The sequence below is a fragment of the Cyanistes caeruleus genome, chromosome 11 (assembly GCF_971803275.1).
Source record: "Cyanistes caeruleus chromosome 11, bCyaCae1.hap1.1, whole genome shotgun sequence".
Lineage (NCBI taxonomy): Eukaryota > Metazoa > Chordata > Aves > Passeriformes > Paridae > Cyanistes > Cyanistes caeruleus.
The window spans coordinates 1,868,779-1,883,544 of NC_141711.1; positions in this window are offsets into that span (position 1 = coordinate 1,868,779).

The window sequence follows — 14,766 nt, forward strand, 5'->3', positions numbered from 1 at the left end:
GCTAAACTCAGATGCCTCCAGAAGAGTTCTGTGGGAGCTCCAGGTTTGTTAGTGGAGCAAAATATCAGAGCTACAAGGTTGTTTGGAAATGCTTTATGGAACAGCAAGTGGAGTAAGCAAAGCAGATGTTAAACTGAGAGGACTGCAGTGGGATTTGGTCCTGGGCTGGTTGAAGCTAAGGGCTGGAGAAGCCAAATGTTTGAGGAGGGCTGGAAGAGAATACCAGGCAATGGCAGGAGATGTTTAGATAAACAATAAACAACTGCTGAAGGCAGGGATTGAGAGATCAGTGGGAGAGAGATGTAAAAAGAGATGCAAGGGGGGGAAAAAAGGTTGTAATGAAATGCTGGAAGGATGTGGTCTGCTTGTGCCAGTGGGATTAATTTCTGTTCCATCAGGGATCAGTGGCTCACAGGACTGTCCCCAGCTCCTGGGACAGGAGATCCGCTCAGGGCCAGCAAGAAGCTGCTCCAAACTGGTGGTGGAGAACACAAGTAAAATTGAAACTCATAAATGTTTTGGTGGGGAGGAGGAGAGAAGAAAATGTGGGGTTTTTTTTCTTAATGCCAGCTGGCGCCTTGTCTTTCATGAAAGAGGAAGAGGAGGAGGTGAAAGAGGAGGGAAGGAGGAGGTTGATTCTCCCATGGGAGAGGAGGAGGATGGAAAGTTGCTGAGGAAACCATTGGATTTCCTGGCATGATGTGATGGGGGAATTTGACCATCCCTCGATAGAAAGGAAAATGTCTTTGCACAAAATTCCATTTAATCCTGGTTCAGAATAACTTGGGGGAGCTGAGGGAGTTCTGTGCCCTCAGAGAGGAATGGGAAAAACACAAGTGTGGCCTCTGAGGTCCTTGGAGGCAAGACAAGGTGAGCAGAGCATCCCTGCCCTGGCGAGAGGTGGCAGTGGCACAGGAGGGACAGCACAGGAACAACTCCCTGGAGCTGTTTTCCTTCTCTTGTCATTGCCTTCCACTTTCCCTGCAGGAAATGCTCTTAGGACACTGAAAATAAACAGCATCTCTTTTCCTGCTATTTCCCAACAACACTTCCAGTTTCTGGGAGCCTCTGGAGCCTCCAGGAGCACGAGGCCCCAGAGGTGCCCCCACACCATCTGCTGGTGCTGGCTTGGGCATTCCAGCCTCTTGGCAATCCCCTCCCAAGGATTTTGGTGGGAAGAGCCCCCTTTCCCCTCCCTTCCCTGACTGGAGCTCTCCTGTCCATCTCTGCTGTGTGCAGTGTAAATCCCCTTTAGCTCTGTGGGATCTCCACTGGGCCCTGCGGGTTCTTGTGCAGCCATTCACTGCTGGGAGCCTTTGGAGCCCTTCCTAATATTTGTCTTTATTCCAGGGAATAAACGCTCAGCATTTGCTGCAGATGTGCCTTTTCTACCAAAAAGATCCCCCTCAGTGTCAGAAATCAGCACAGGCACAGCAGGCAGAGGTGGAAACACTCTGCAGATGCCACACTGGCTTTTCCCAAATGACGTTTTGGATTGACACGATCCAAAGCATTGCGGGAGCGCCTCGGGGAGCACAGCGAGGGCTGGGTGTCCCTGCTCCTCAGCTTCCCAGCACTTGTTTTCATGCACCTTCTGTGTCCAGGAGATTCCCCCCAGTTGCCACTCTGGCTCCTCTCTGGTGTTTTATTTAGAGAATTAAGTTGCAGTGTCCAGTGATGGTATTTAACGTGCCCTTGGATAACATTTAAATGTGGAAGAGCAAAGCAAGCTGGAAGGAACCTCTCACAGTGAGGGGAGAGCACACTCATTTACAAAAATACTTCAGTAGGAATTAAAATAAAATTTCCATTTTCTACACTCTCATTCTGATCCTCATTGTCATTAACTTACTTCAAAGCCCGCTTGGTATTTTAAACTGGAGTAAATCATTGTGTCTGCCAATTAACTTCCATCCTCCAGACAACATAATGGGACCGATTTCATTCAACTCTGGTGTTTAATAAACATCTGAACAATTCTTTATCTCTGAGCCACACAGGAATGTGCACTTCTGGTGTACTGAGCATGAGGTAATGGGCAAAAGGAAAATTACTGGAGAGAATTCATCTTGGGTTTGGTTTCCCAGCTCAGCCTGGGAGCGATGGGCAAGGCCAGGGAATGAGCTGCTCTCCCAGCAATATTTCCATGGAGAAAGTCTTGCACTCCTGTTCCAAACCCTGGGGTTTTTGGCTGCCTGAGGCACTGCAGGGGTCAGCTGGAGGCTCAGCAGCCCGGAGGGGGCAGGGATGTAGCAGTGGCTATGAAATATGATTATTTCCATCAGAGACACAGGGCAGGGATGCTGGGACAGGCTCGGAGGACTCGGTGTTCTGGGATCAGCCATGGGCACGTGCAGAGGGCCCAGCAGGAGCAAGAGCCACGAAAGGGATGTGATCTGAGCAATGCTGCATCACAGAAGCGTGCTGTTAAATGATTCAGTGTTGAAACACCGAGAGTGTGGCCCAAGGGGCCGTTCTGCTGCCGTTCTGTCCCAGCAGAGGCTGCAGCAGAGGGACAGGGAGCCCCACTGAGGGCTCTGCTGAAAGGGGCAGGTTTGTACAACTGGCCCTGCTCACAAGGCAGGCAACACCCTCTAAAAAGTGAATTATTTTGCTGCTGTCAGTGCAGAGGGCTCTGTGTGCTCACAGGGTCCTGCACAGCCATTGTGGGACAGGGCTGAGTGCTGGTGGATGACCTGGAAAGGGAATATTAACAGTGAAGAAATGTCATTGGACCTGATCTTTCCTTTTGGATATTCTCTCCAGGAGAGTTTGAGATGTGTAATCAGGGAGCAGAAAGACTGTGGTGTCACTTATTGCAGAATCAGGGAGTGGTTTGTGTTGAGAGGGACATCAAAACCCATCCCATCCCACCCCAGCCATGGTGGGACAGCTCCCACTGTCCCAGGCTGCTCCAAACCCCATCCAGCCTGGCCTTGGGCACTGCCAGGGATCCAGGGACAGCCCCAGCTGCTCTGGGAACCTGTTCCAAACCTGTTATCAAACTGATGGCTCTCCAGTCTGGAGTTTCAGCCTCTGTGGCCTTTTCCAGCCCAGCCTTTGAAATGAAATGGGCTAAATCCATTCCAGTAATGAGTGTCTTTGAGGAAGACAATCTCCTCAAAGGATTGCTGGAGCAGGGAAGAAGAGAGACTGGATTCCTTGAACTCTTTGCTAATCCCTGGCCTGGAGCTGGGCTGTGTTGTGTGTGCCCCAAGCTCTGAGATGGAAGGTTCTGGTTGGTGTCACCCACGGTCAGGAGCATCAGGCTGAGCACTGTGGAAATCCTTCTGCTCCAATTTATGCCTGACAGCAAAAATGAGTGTTTATTCCTAGGTAAGGAACCCCAGCCCTGCCTGAGCTGAGGGAAAGCATCTGCAGAGGCCAGGCTGCAGTGGAATGCAAACAGGGCCATATTGGCAAAAATGAGGAATTAATTTAGTGGTGAATGCTCTGATGTTTTTTTCCCAGATGTGTTTGCAGAGCCATTAAGAGCTGTGTTTAATCTCAGCTCCATTTGCAAGCTGATGCACATTATGCTGCCTCCAGAGCAGGAGCAGTTAATGGCTCTGCCCCTCCAGGAGAGGCTGGATGAGCTCTCGTGTCCAGGGCTGCTCTTCCAGGGCACTCTGGGGACAGCTGTGACCCGAGCCCAGGGCTGAGGGCTGTTCCATGGCTGTGTGTGCCACACTCGCACGCCAGCATTTGGGACTGAATGAAAACTTCCCTGAATTAATAATGACGTTTTTATTTTTAAGGGACTCAAACTCAGGCAGCATTTTTAAAAATGAATCATGATTTTAGGTGATTTCTTTCTGCTTGGATGCTCAGAGCTGCCTAAATATTGTCTGTTAAAGCTGCTGCAACTTCTGTCTCTAATGGAGGTGCTCACGCTCACTAAACTGTTTGGCAAACACTGGCTGTCGTGGCTCATCCTCCTGATTAAATCCCATATTTGCATTTCCTTGGATATACAAAGAAAAAGCAAATCAGCAATGAACAGCACAGTTAGAGCAGGAATAAGCAAACAGGGATAGAGGAATAATTGCTGGTCTGGAGATGCCACACTGCAGAGCCAGCCACGCATGCAGGCCCTGTGCAGCGCAGCATTCCTGCATCCCACAGATCATCCTGCATCCCACAGATCATCCTGCATCCCACACAGCATCCCTGCATCCCTCAGAGTATCCTGCATCCCACAGAGCATCCTGCATCCCACAGAGCATCCTGCATCCCACAGATCATCCTGCATCCCACACAGCATCCCTGCATCCCACACAGCATCCCTGCATCCCTCAGAGTATCCTGCATCCCACAGAGCATCCTGCATCCCACACAGCATCCCTGCATCCCTCAGAGTATCCTGCATCCCACACAGCATCCCTGCATCCCTCAGAGTATCCTGCATCCCACAGAGCATCCTGCATCCCAAAGAGCATTCCTGCATCCCACAGAGCATCCCTGCATCCCACAGAGCATTCCTGCATCCCACAGAGCATCCTGCATCCCACACAGCATTCCTGCATCCCACAGGTCATCCTGCATCCCACAGAGCTTCCTGCATCCCACAGAGCATCCCTGCATCCCACAGAGCATCCTGCATCCCACAGAGCATCCCTGCATCCCACAGAGCATCCTGCATCCCACACAGCATCCCTGCATCCCTCAGAGTATCCTGCATCCCACAGAGCATCCTGCATCCCACAGAGCATCCTGCATCCCAAAGAGCATTCCTGCATCCCACAGAGCATTCCTGCATCCCAGAGAACATTCCTGCATTCCTCAGAGCATCCCTGCATCCCACAGAGCATTCCTGCATCCCACACAGCATTCCTGCATCCCACAGGTCATCCTGCATCCCACAGAGCATCCTGCATCCCAAAGAGCATTCCTGCATCCCACAGAACATCCTGCATCCCACAGAGCATTCCTGCATCCCACAGAGCATCCCTGCATCCCACAGAGCATTCCTGCATGCCACAGGTCATCCTGCATCCCACAGAGCATCCTGCATCCCACAGAGCATCCCTGCATCCCACAGAGTATCCTGCATCCCACACAGCATCCCTGCATCCCTCAGAGTATCCTGCATCCCACAGAGCATCCTGCATCCCTCAGAGTATCCTGCATCCCACAGATCATCCTGCATCCCACAGAGCATCCTGCATCCCACAGAGCATCCCTGCATCCCACAGATCATCCTGCATCCCACAGAGCATCCTGCATCCCACAGAACATCCCTGCATCCCTCAGAGTATCCTGCATCCCACAGAGCATCCTGCATCCCACAGAGCATCCTGCATGCCACACATCATCCCACACCCTACACAGGATCCCACATCCCTCAGGGCATCCCAGCCCACCCGGGGATCCCAGAGCTGCCCGGGTGCTGCCCGAGGAGCAGGCTGGCCCTGTCTGTTCCCTGCCAGGTGTCCCTGGGGATGCACTGATGGACACGAGCTCCAGCTCAGCACGGCTCACATGGAAAGTGCTGTGTGGGGTTTCTTTTTCTGTCCTTTTCCTTTATTTCATCAGAAGGGTGTGAGGCAAAGTTTGATGTTTTAACACTTGGCCTGCTATTAGCTAGGGAAATGTAGCAGCTGTACTTCATCATCTCAAAGATATGAGCAATCTCCAGCACTCTGCTACTAATGTGGGGAGATTGACTCAAAGCGTTTTGCTTCAATGGCTCTTAAGAAATTCACAGTTCATTTCCAGTCATTAAAATAATTAGTGCTGTGCTCTGCCTCCTCTGAGCACAGAGCTGTAGGGCCAGCTGCCCTGGGTGGGAGCGAGGGGCTGGGATGGGGAGTGTGCTGAACCTGCCCGAGGCCTGGGGGGACCCAGGGGAAGGCCCAGCTTAAAACAGGACTTGGGGGCTTCAAGTGGCTTTGAGGGACCCTGAAAAAACACAGGAAAAACTGCCCCATTTGCTTCAATGAGGCTGCTCCTGTGATAGAGAGAGTTCCATAAATAAGTGATTACAGGACTGAGCCCAAACCAATTGCAAAGGATTAGATGTGACTCACGGGATCAAGAAAAGTCCTTGGTTTTACTGGAGGCAAGGGAATAAAAACAACTCTGTTCTTTGCTGGATCCCATTATGGATCACCTTCACTCTAGAAAGAGGTCTTGGGAAATTGGAGTTAACCTGGTGATGCTGGATGGGTGTCAGGGAGCTCTAGAACTGCACTTCTCTTTTAATATTCTTCCTGTAACCAGTTCTTATCTAAAAGTCTTTAATCTCTTTGGAAAAAGCCGAGATATTCTTGCAGTTCTGGTGTTTGGTAGCAAGATCTGGAAGGTATTTCTGTAAACAGGCTTGAAATGGATAGGATTTACCTCAGGAGAATTGCTGAGGGCAGGGAAAGCTTTCCTGGCAGTTTGGGGAGGTGAGGTTTGTAGGGATGGAGCTCTGGACAGTTTGGGATGGGTAGGAATGGGATATTAGAGCCAGGGCAGTAGAACCACAGTGCAAAGGGGCTTCAGGAGCATCCATGGGGGCTGGAAAGCTGCCAGGAGTTTGGTTTAACTCAAACCAAATGTGAATCAGAGGGAGAACCTCTCTGTTTGCTCCATGCAGTGCAGGATCTGAGGAACCAGGATCCAGACAGGACAAGGGGAATGGCTTTAAGCTGAAGGAGGGAAGAGTTCCATTGGATATATAGAGAAAATCCTTCCCTGGGGGGATGTGAGGCCCTGGCACAGAATTCCCAGAGCAGCTGGGGCTGTCCCAGGATCCCTGGCAGTGCCCTAGGCCAGGCTGGACATTGGGGCTGGACACTGGGACAGGGGGAGGTGTCCCTGCCATGGCTGGGGATGGAAGGGGAGGATCCACTCACTTTGAGGGATTGAAGAATTCAGGTGTTTGGGTAAGTTTCCATTCACTATCCCCTTATTTCACCTGGGTAAGTACCACCCATTGGAGTTGTAGGAAGCCAGGCCGTGAGCGTGCTAGGAAAATAGGAAGCAATAAAAAAAAGGTTGTAGAGACACTTATCCAACACTGAGGGAATTTTGAGAACAGCTGTAGATGAGTAATTATGAGCAGAACCCTTGCTTCCACTGAAAAAATGTATATTAGATTGTTCTCTAATGATAAAGATTATTTAAAAGACAAAGGCTATAGAATAATAGACATTAGCAAATGTATCTATTTCCAAAATCCCTGAAACCAGACTTAAATCTTGGGAGTTATTCCTCACCTTTAGCAGAGCTCTCATCAGCTGCAGTGTAAGCCCCAGAGCTGACACTCCAGATAAGTACATGATATAGTTGAGCCCTAAAACTCTTAACAGAAAATACATCAGGACTTACTGTAAAATTTCATGGAGGATTAGAGAAAATATTAAGTCAATAGTTCTTTAGTTATTAGGGGCTTTTAAGGTAATCAATACTTTCCAGCCATGTTAGTGCCTACGATGATAAAAGATGACATTAATATCCAACTTTTCTCTTTTTTTTTGGTATATTTATGTATATCCTTCCTTTAGTCACTCCTGCTAGAATCAATAGCTATACAAAGAATATGGTTTTTTAAAAATGGCATCAATATTGATTCACCTGTAACTACCAGTTTCAACTGGAACTTGATTTCAGGTAAAAATCCCTCACTTTTTCATACAAAGGGATTACCAACCTCTCTAAATCTTTGGAGTACTCCTGCCTTTGCTTCTAGTGATTTTCACATTTGGCAGTGTGCTAATGCAGCAGAAACTATTTTAGGATTAATAAATCCTAAAAATAGGATTAATAGGATTAATTCTAAAATTTCTTTGGAGTTACATGACATTTTATGTCCTCAAAGCATTGTGCAGATGTTAATTGAATTTAATTGATATCATTCAGTCCCCAAAGTTATATGCGTGCAGTTATTAATGGTTTAATTATTTTGTCAATGGAATAGATTCTTTGCTTTTGATTCTGTTTCAGGAGATCCAGACAGTCCTTAGGCTGCATCCTTTTTGTTCAGGTGACTCAGGAATACAGTTGGTCCAAGGATAAAATTTTGCCCAGGGCATCCTCGGGCAGGGATTTTCTCCCTGGCCAGCCCCAGCCTGAGGTCTGGAAGGGATTATTCCTTCCCAAGCCCTGGGCTTTGTACATGGAATGTTTGGTAAATCCACAGTCAGGCTGTTCCTTCAGCCTGGATAGGGATCTCATGGAGTGGTTTGGGTAGGAAGGGAGTTTAGGGATCACCTCATTCCAGCTCCCTGGGACTGGGACTCTCCTCGATCCCAGGCTGCTCCGAGCTCTGTCCAGCCTGGCCTTGGGCGCTTCTGGGGTGGTGCAAGTGCAGCTCCTCTGGTGCCTCCCTGTGGGAACTGACAAAGGTCAAATCAGAGATTTTTTGGCTTCAGGCATTAGCTTGAGCCTGTGGGAAACTGAGTCACACAGCTTTCTCACTCTGGCCTGGGAAATCATAAGGAGGGATCCACACAGTCCTTAGGGAAGGAAAACAACCTGTGCAGGTGTTGTTTGTTCCTTGTTGTTTAGAAGTGATCAGGGGTGTTGTTCCAGCTGCCCAATGCTGGTGATGTGTTGGTTTCATGACCAAGGAGAGTTTTACCTTTTCAGACCTTCTCAGACCTGTCTATAAAAGATCTGGAAGAATAAAACTCTCTCTCTTGTGCAACCAAGGCTGGAGAGTCTGTGTTGTCACTTCACCGTTCCCAATACAGTGTGACACCTCCCCACCCTCACAGGAAAGGATTCCAATTAAATTCCAATTAAAGAAATAGAATGATTTCTGAACAAAAAGCACACTGACCAGTGGGATGCTCTGTGCACCCCTGGCCCCAGTGCCTGCTCCAGGGACGGGGCTGCACTTGGAGGAGAAGGATTTCCCTGCAGCTCCGGAGAGCTCTGCAGTGATCTCAATTAATGTCTGTGTTGAATGGCAGCAGCCTTTACTTCTTTTGTAATTAACCAAATCATAAATATAGCCTCCACTTCAGTCAGGAGGGAGCTGTGTAGAGCTGCCTGGGTGCTCCTGACAGCCAGGGGGTGTCAGGGATAACACAATTCCAGCAGGGATGCTGTGTGGGGCAGTTTTCCTGTCTGAACCTGACTTTTGCCACTCCCAGGGAAGCGCAGGTTTGTTCCATGTGGTGTTTGCTCAGCTCCCAGCAAGTTCCAGGAGGTGAGGAGAGGATAAATTGAATTAATCAAGGCACCAAGAACTGCATTCTTTTGGCTAAATTTAAATAACATTGGACTATCATTTTCATCTTGTTTTGAACCCACTTGTATGTCTGAACACAGACTCTGACAGCAGTTGCCAGCTGGAATTTCCCTTGGAAATTAGCTCCCAGATGCCTTAAGATCAGCAAAGCTGTTCCACTTACAATTTGTCCCTTTCTGACCCATTCTAAGAAGATGGAAGGAGACCTCTCAGGTTTGAAAATGAAAGAAACTCATCTTTAAAAATATCCCTGAATCCACTGCATTTAGAAGCTTTATTGAGAGATGTTGCGAAGCTATTCCCAAAAATGGTTGGAAAGAGCAAGAGGGTGGATGCAGCAGGAAACCACTGAACCACTTATGCTCAAACCAGTTGTCCCAGTGGCTCTCAGGGCACGAAGCACTGGGGATGGAGTAAATCAGCCACAGCACACTTGGAGAGTTTCCAGCAGGGAAAATTGTGAGTTATCCCCAACTTCCTGGGCCAGCACTCCTGGATGCCAGGGTTAAAATCCCATTGTGTCAGCAGTCACTCTGCAGAAAGTGCCTATTCCCTGGGAGCTGTGAAGGTCTCTGGGGTGGGAGGGAGGGTGGCTTGGCTGTGGTATCAATCCTGGTCCCTCTGCCTGCCGGGACTGAGCACAGCGAGGGCACTCGGGGGACACCGGGCTCCTCCTCTCAACCTTCTCCAACTCCCAATAAATAGGGCATTAAAAGGGAATTACTGTGTTTTGCATTTGGGAAAATGGCTGGTCTTCTTCCAGTGAAGTGTCAGGGCCTAATGATGGAGTCAGTGAAAACATGTCTGGTCAGGCCCCTTTTCATTTCAATCCCAGCTTATCGGGGGAAGAACAAACCATAAAGAAACCACAGGAAACACTGAGCTGCCCTCCCACAATACATCATTTGTAAAGCTTTCACTCCAGCTTTCCAAAAGGCCATTTAGCTTAATAGTCTGTCCCATTTTTCATTTCCTTATGCTACAGGTGCTGGGGGGATGATTTACAAAAGAACAATGGAATGACATTTCACCTGACTTTGGAAATTAATTCCCAGCAGCCTCACGCCTTTCGTGCCTCGGATTTGCCTTCCATAACACAAAATGGGTGGTGAGATTCTGTAATAAAACAATAGGAGATTTAAAATGAGAGAATGCATCCAGTTTTCCATCCAGCCACGATCTTCTAGAACCATTAGTAAATTGTTTGTATGCCTGTATTAGTAATAAAAGATTAATTGACTGATTGAATTTTCAGAAATTTAGGCAAAGGCCACATGAATTGGCCTCCATTCTAGAGTAACTAAATGCCAAAAAAATTACATGTACAAAATACATTATTTAAAAAAACACTCTGAAGAAAACACACCTAGCTGTATAACACATATTTAAACAATCTGTATATTTAAACCCTGCAAGAACCTACAATACCTGAATTATATGAAATAGAATGAATGAAAAGGGGGGGAAATCTATGTCTCAGCTTGGTTGTTACTGTTCTTATTTCCACTGATCATGACAGGTCATTAAATGAAGGTCAGCTCCTTGTGGAGTAGTTTGTTGGCTTCTTCAGGATCTTAAAACTTGTGAGGCGTGAAATCAATGACAAATTTTAGGGCAGTATTAGTATTGTAAAATGGAGAGCTTGCAGTGATTCAGAACACTGTAGGAAATCACCTGTTGGGTGAATGGCCCACAAAATATGATCTATTGCTGAAAATCTCCTTAAACACTCAGCCCATGGAGGAAATGAACTTTAAGTGGGACTTCTGTAGTAGAACTTCTGCTTTGATGAATTTGTCATGCTTGGTGGGTAGTGATATTCAACTAATAGCTTAATAACTTCACTATTTACAGGCAATTACCCCCAGGAAGGAGCTCAGATGGGATGAAAACATCTGTTTCATTCTGGAATCTGTGCACATCTGCCCTTAAACAAAGTGAAAATTTGGTGTGAGAACTCTTAAGGACTGAATTGCTGAGATTTCTCTGCAGTGCTACCTTCTCTGCAATTAGATAACAGCTTAAAATCTGATTACTGAGTTATTTTTTACCTCTCAGAATGCACAGGCACAAGCAAACTCTCCGTTGAGAGCTGATTTGATGCCAGTTAAATATTCAGGCAGTCCTCTGAAGGCACTGGAAATCAAACACCCGAAACATCTTGTGCAGAGTGAGAATTTCCATGTTTCTGAAGGTGTATTTCCCTGCCACTCCCAGCGGAGGTTCTCACTGTTGCTTTATCCAAAGCCCTTTAAAGCTGTTAGCGAGTTCAGAGTTTCACTGGGGTGTTCTCTCAGGTAGGGGAATCCTCTTGATGTGCTGGTTGTGCTGGTAAAGAGAAAATACAGCTCTGTGAGTAGTTTTGTACCTGAGAGAGGCTGTCTGACAGAGATTTCCTCACAGCAAGATCCTCTTTTCCTTCCAGCAGAGACAAAACTGGCAGCTGGAAGGGTTTGGAATGCGGGGGAGCTGAGGAATCTGAATATCTGTTGCTGCTGAAGATGAATAGATCACATGGACACAGGTCCAGGTGTGGTGAAGAAAGAGCAGAGTTTATTTTTCCTCTCAGGATTTATAGGCTTCTGACCACGGCCAGGATGGGATGGTCAGGATAACACTTTCCCACTGCACTGCCCATGAGAGATGCCCATCACAAGATGTGTAACAGAAAGAATGTACACATATCTGTGTTTACAGTTACTGTTCTGGGAAAGTCCTTAGAAAACTCTGTTAGCAAGCTCAGAAGCTGAGTTTTCAGGACGACAAATATCCCCAAGGCTTTCTTGAGCTCTCAAAGGGATTGGGCTGCTCCCAGGGGATGGAGGCTCAGAAAGGCCACAGGGAGGACTGGGAATGTCATGGATCTGCGTGGCTGGAATGTGTGTGACATCAGGGCCAGACTGGACAGGGCTTGGAGAAACCTGGGCTGCTGGAAGGCATTCCTGCCCATGGCAGAAGAATCCAGAGGGGACTGGATCCTTCCAACCAAACCATTTTATGCCTCTGTGGAAATGAGAACTGCAAAAGCTTAAGAGCACATGTAGAGAGTGCATTCCTCTGCTGCCTGAGGCAGAAATTCAGCAGACTTTGGCACTCATGACCATTACATGCAGTTCGTGACCATCACATTTTAGCATGTATTTATTTTTCCCCTTCTTTGCAGGTCCTTTGGATGAGAATGATGCAATACTCGGTGCCACTATTAAAAAGAGTTGGGGAATGATGTTAACAATATCTTTCAGCCCCAGAAATGGAGAAACCCTGGCTAAGCAGACTGCAAAGGTAGTGTGCTCATTCTCTACTGAATTTTAATAAGTAACGATGTGAAAAAAACTAAGTCTTGATTTCCAAGCCTTTGCTGTGTTCTTTCCCTCCCTGACTCGTGACAGGTTTTCATTGCCATCATCTCTGAAGGTTCTGACCTTCTTCCCACCCAAAAACTGCTGACAAACTTCCAGGATCAATTCCCAAGATTAAGGACAATATTGTTGTAAATGTTGCTGTATTAACTTTTCCCAAGCTCCCTGAGTTCCGAGTGGTTTTCCTGCATGGATAAGGGAAGGAGCTGCTCTAAATCCACAATGAAAGAAAAACAGTACTTTTAACTCCTGCTCTGTATTTTAAACTGAAGTGAGATTTATGAGCAAACTCCCTCTATCTAAATGTGTATACACCCATTTACATGATTTTACATAACATATAGGAACAGTTTGTTGGGTAATATACACAGGGATAAAACCAACACTGTTTGCCCTGTGAGCAGGGATCACTGCAGTGAGCTCTGCATAAACTCCTCTTCAGACAGGGCTACTTGGATCTTTTTGGGAAATAATGTCCAGAATTATATATACATTGAGCTATAAATACATTAAACTTGCTGGCAGATCCAGCAGGAACAATGCAGAAGGAAAAAGCAGTGTTATAGCTTGTAAGACTCACTGGAATCACTCTCGTTTATGCTGGTTAAAATTTTGAGACCCCATTAACACAAAAACGACCAAAAATTTTGTGATAGAAAAATCAAAGGAAATACCAAACCCTTATCTCTGACAAATCTTTGCAATGGATGCATGAGCTCTGTGCTAACCTGTGCCTCAAAGCTATGGACACACCTCAGGTGACCTGGAAGCAAGGTCTGGCAGCTCTGGATTTACAGAATTATTCCTCAAGGATCCCTTTGCCTTGGTGTTCCCTTCCAGAAAGTGTTACAGAGTTTTCCCCTCACTTTTCCTTCCCATTATTGAACCAAATCTGTGTTTATAGCCCCATTTGCTTCTTCCCTGCCATGCTGTCTTTCACTCGTGTGGAATATGGGTTTTGCACACTTGCCAAACAGTTTTGTTGCTTGGCGTGGGTTCGCTGGCAGGAGAATTTCTGTCTCTGCATAGTAACGGGCATGTTTGGCTAATGGGCCCTTTGTCTGGGGCCTCCTGCATATTCAGAGCTGCTCCTTTGTCACCAGCCTCACCCAGGCAGCAAATATTACAAGGAATTGTAAATATGCCCTGTTCTCCCTGGGATGCTGAAGCAAGGATCGGCTTCCTGGGATAAACTGGTCCTCTGCAGCTCTCCACCTTCCCACCTTGTCCAGGCTCTCTTATTCCAGAACAGTTCTGCCCATCGCTGATTTTCAGGCTTTTGAGTCACCTTCTTCATGGTTTGTGTCCTCTTAGAGCGCATTAATACTGCCATGGGCAGCTCTGGTGAGGTGATTTTGGGATGGCACAGGGGATAACGCGGTGTGTGCAGAGCTGGGCTGTTAAACAGCTAAAGAAGGAATTCTGCCCTGTTTGCTGGGGACTGGCAGGTAACATCTCCCTGATTTGTGTAACAAAGGGGTGACAAAGGGAGCAGCAAATCCAACTGGTCACATGAAAAGCCAGGAATTCCCATTTCCAAGTGTCTTCAGTGCCGGGGCTGCCTGGCTATTGGTAAGAAAGTGGCTTCGTGTATTTTTTGTAACTTTTCTTTCATGTCTGAGGTATCGATTTTCTTTTTGTTCTATAGCTGCTTCCTACTGACAATATTTATTAAATTGTCTAAAGGTGGGGAGTCACTTTTTATTTTGGAATACTTGGAGGGATTGCTTGGTCCTGCCTGGAATAGCAGCTTTGGGTGGGTAATGAACCAATTTATTGGCAGGGCAGAAATCAATGGCACAAGTACACAGAACTTTTACCAGTTTAATTAGACTATCCAGACTCCTTTTTAAACAGCCCGGTCAAACCAGCACGTTCCAGAAACACAAAACTCCTCATTTAAAAGGATAACGTGGGAGATCGACCTTTTCCATTGTTTGCAGGGAATCCCCTAAAAACAGAAACCCCAAAGCTCGCAGAGCAGCCCAGCTGAATAATTCTGCCAGAGAAAACCTGCAAAAGGGGATGTTGGAGCACCATCTAGTGCCTCTTCTCCCAGCAAGATCGGGAATTTTTGATTTTTTCCACTTCATTCAAGGATGTAGGTGGGGGCGAGGGAGTGCATTGGCTCCTTAGACATTGACAACTTCTTTTCTCAGCCGGTGTGGAGAGAGAAGGGAGCTGAGCCATGGAAAGGAGCTCTGGAATTTCACACGGGGAAAG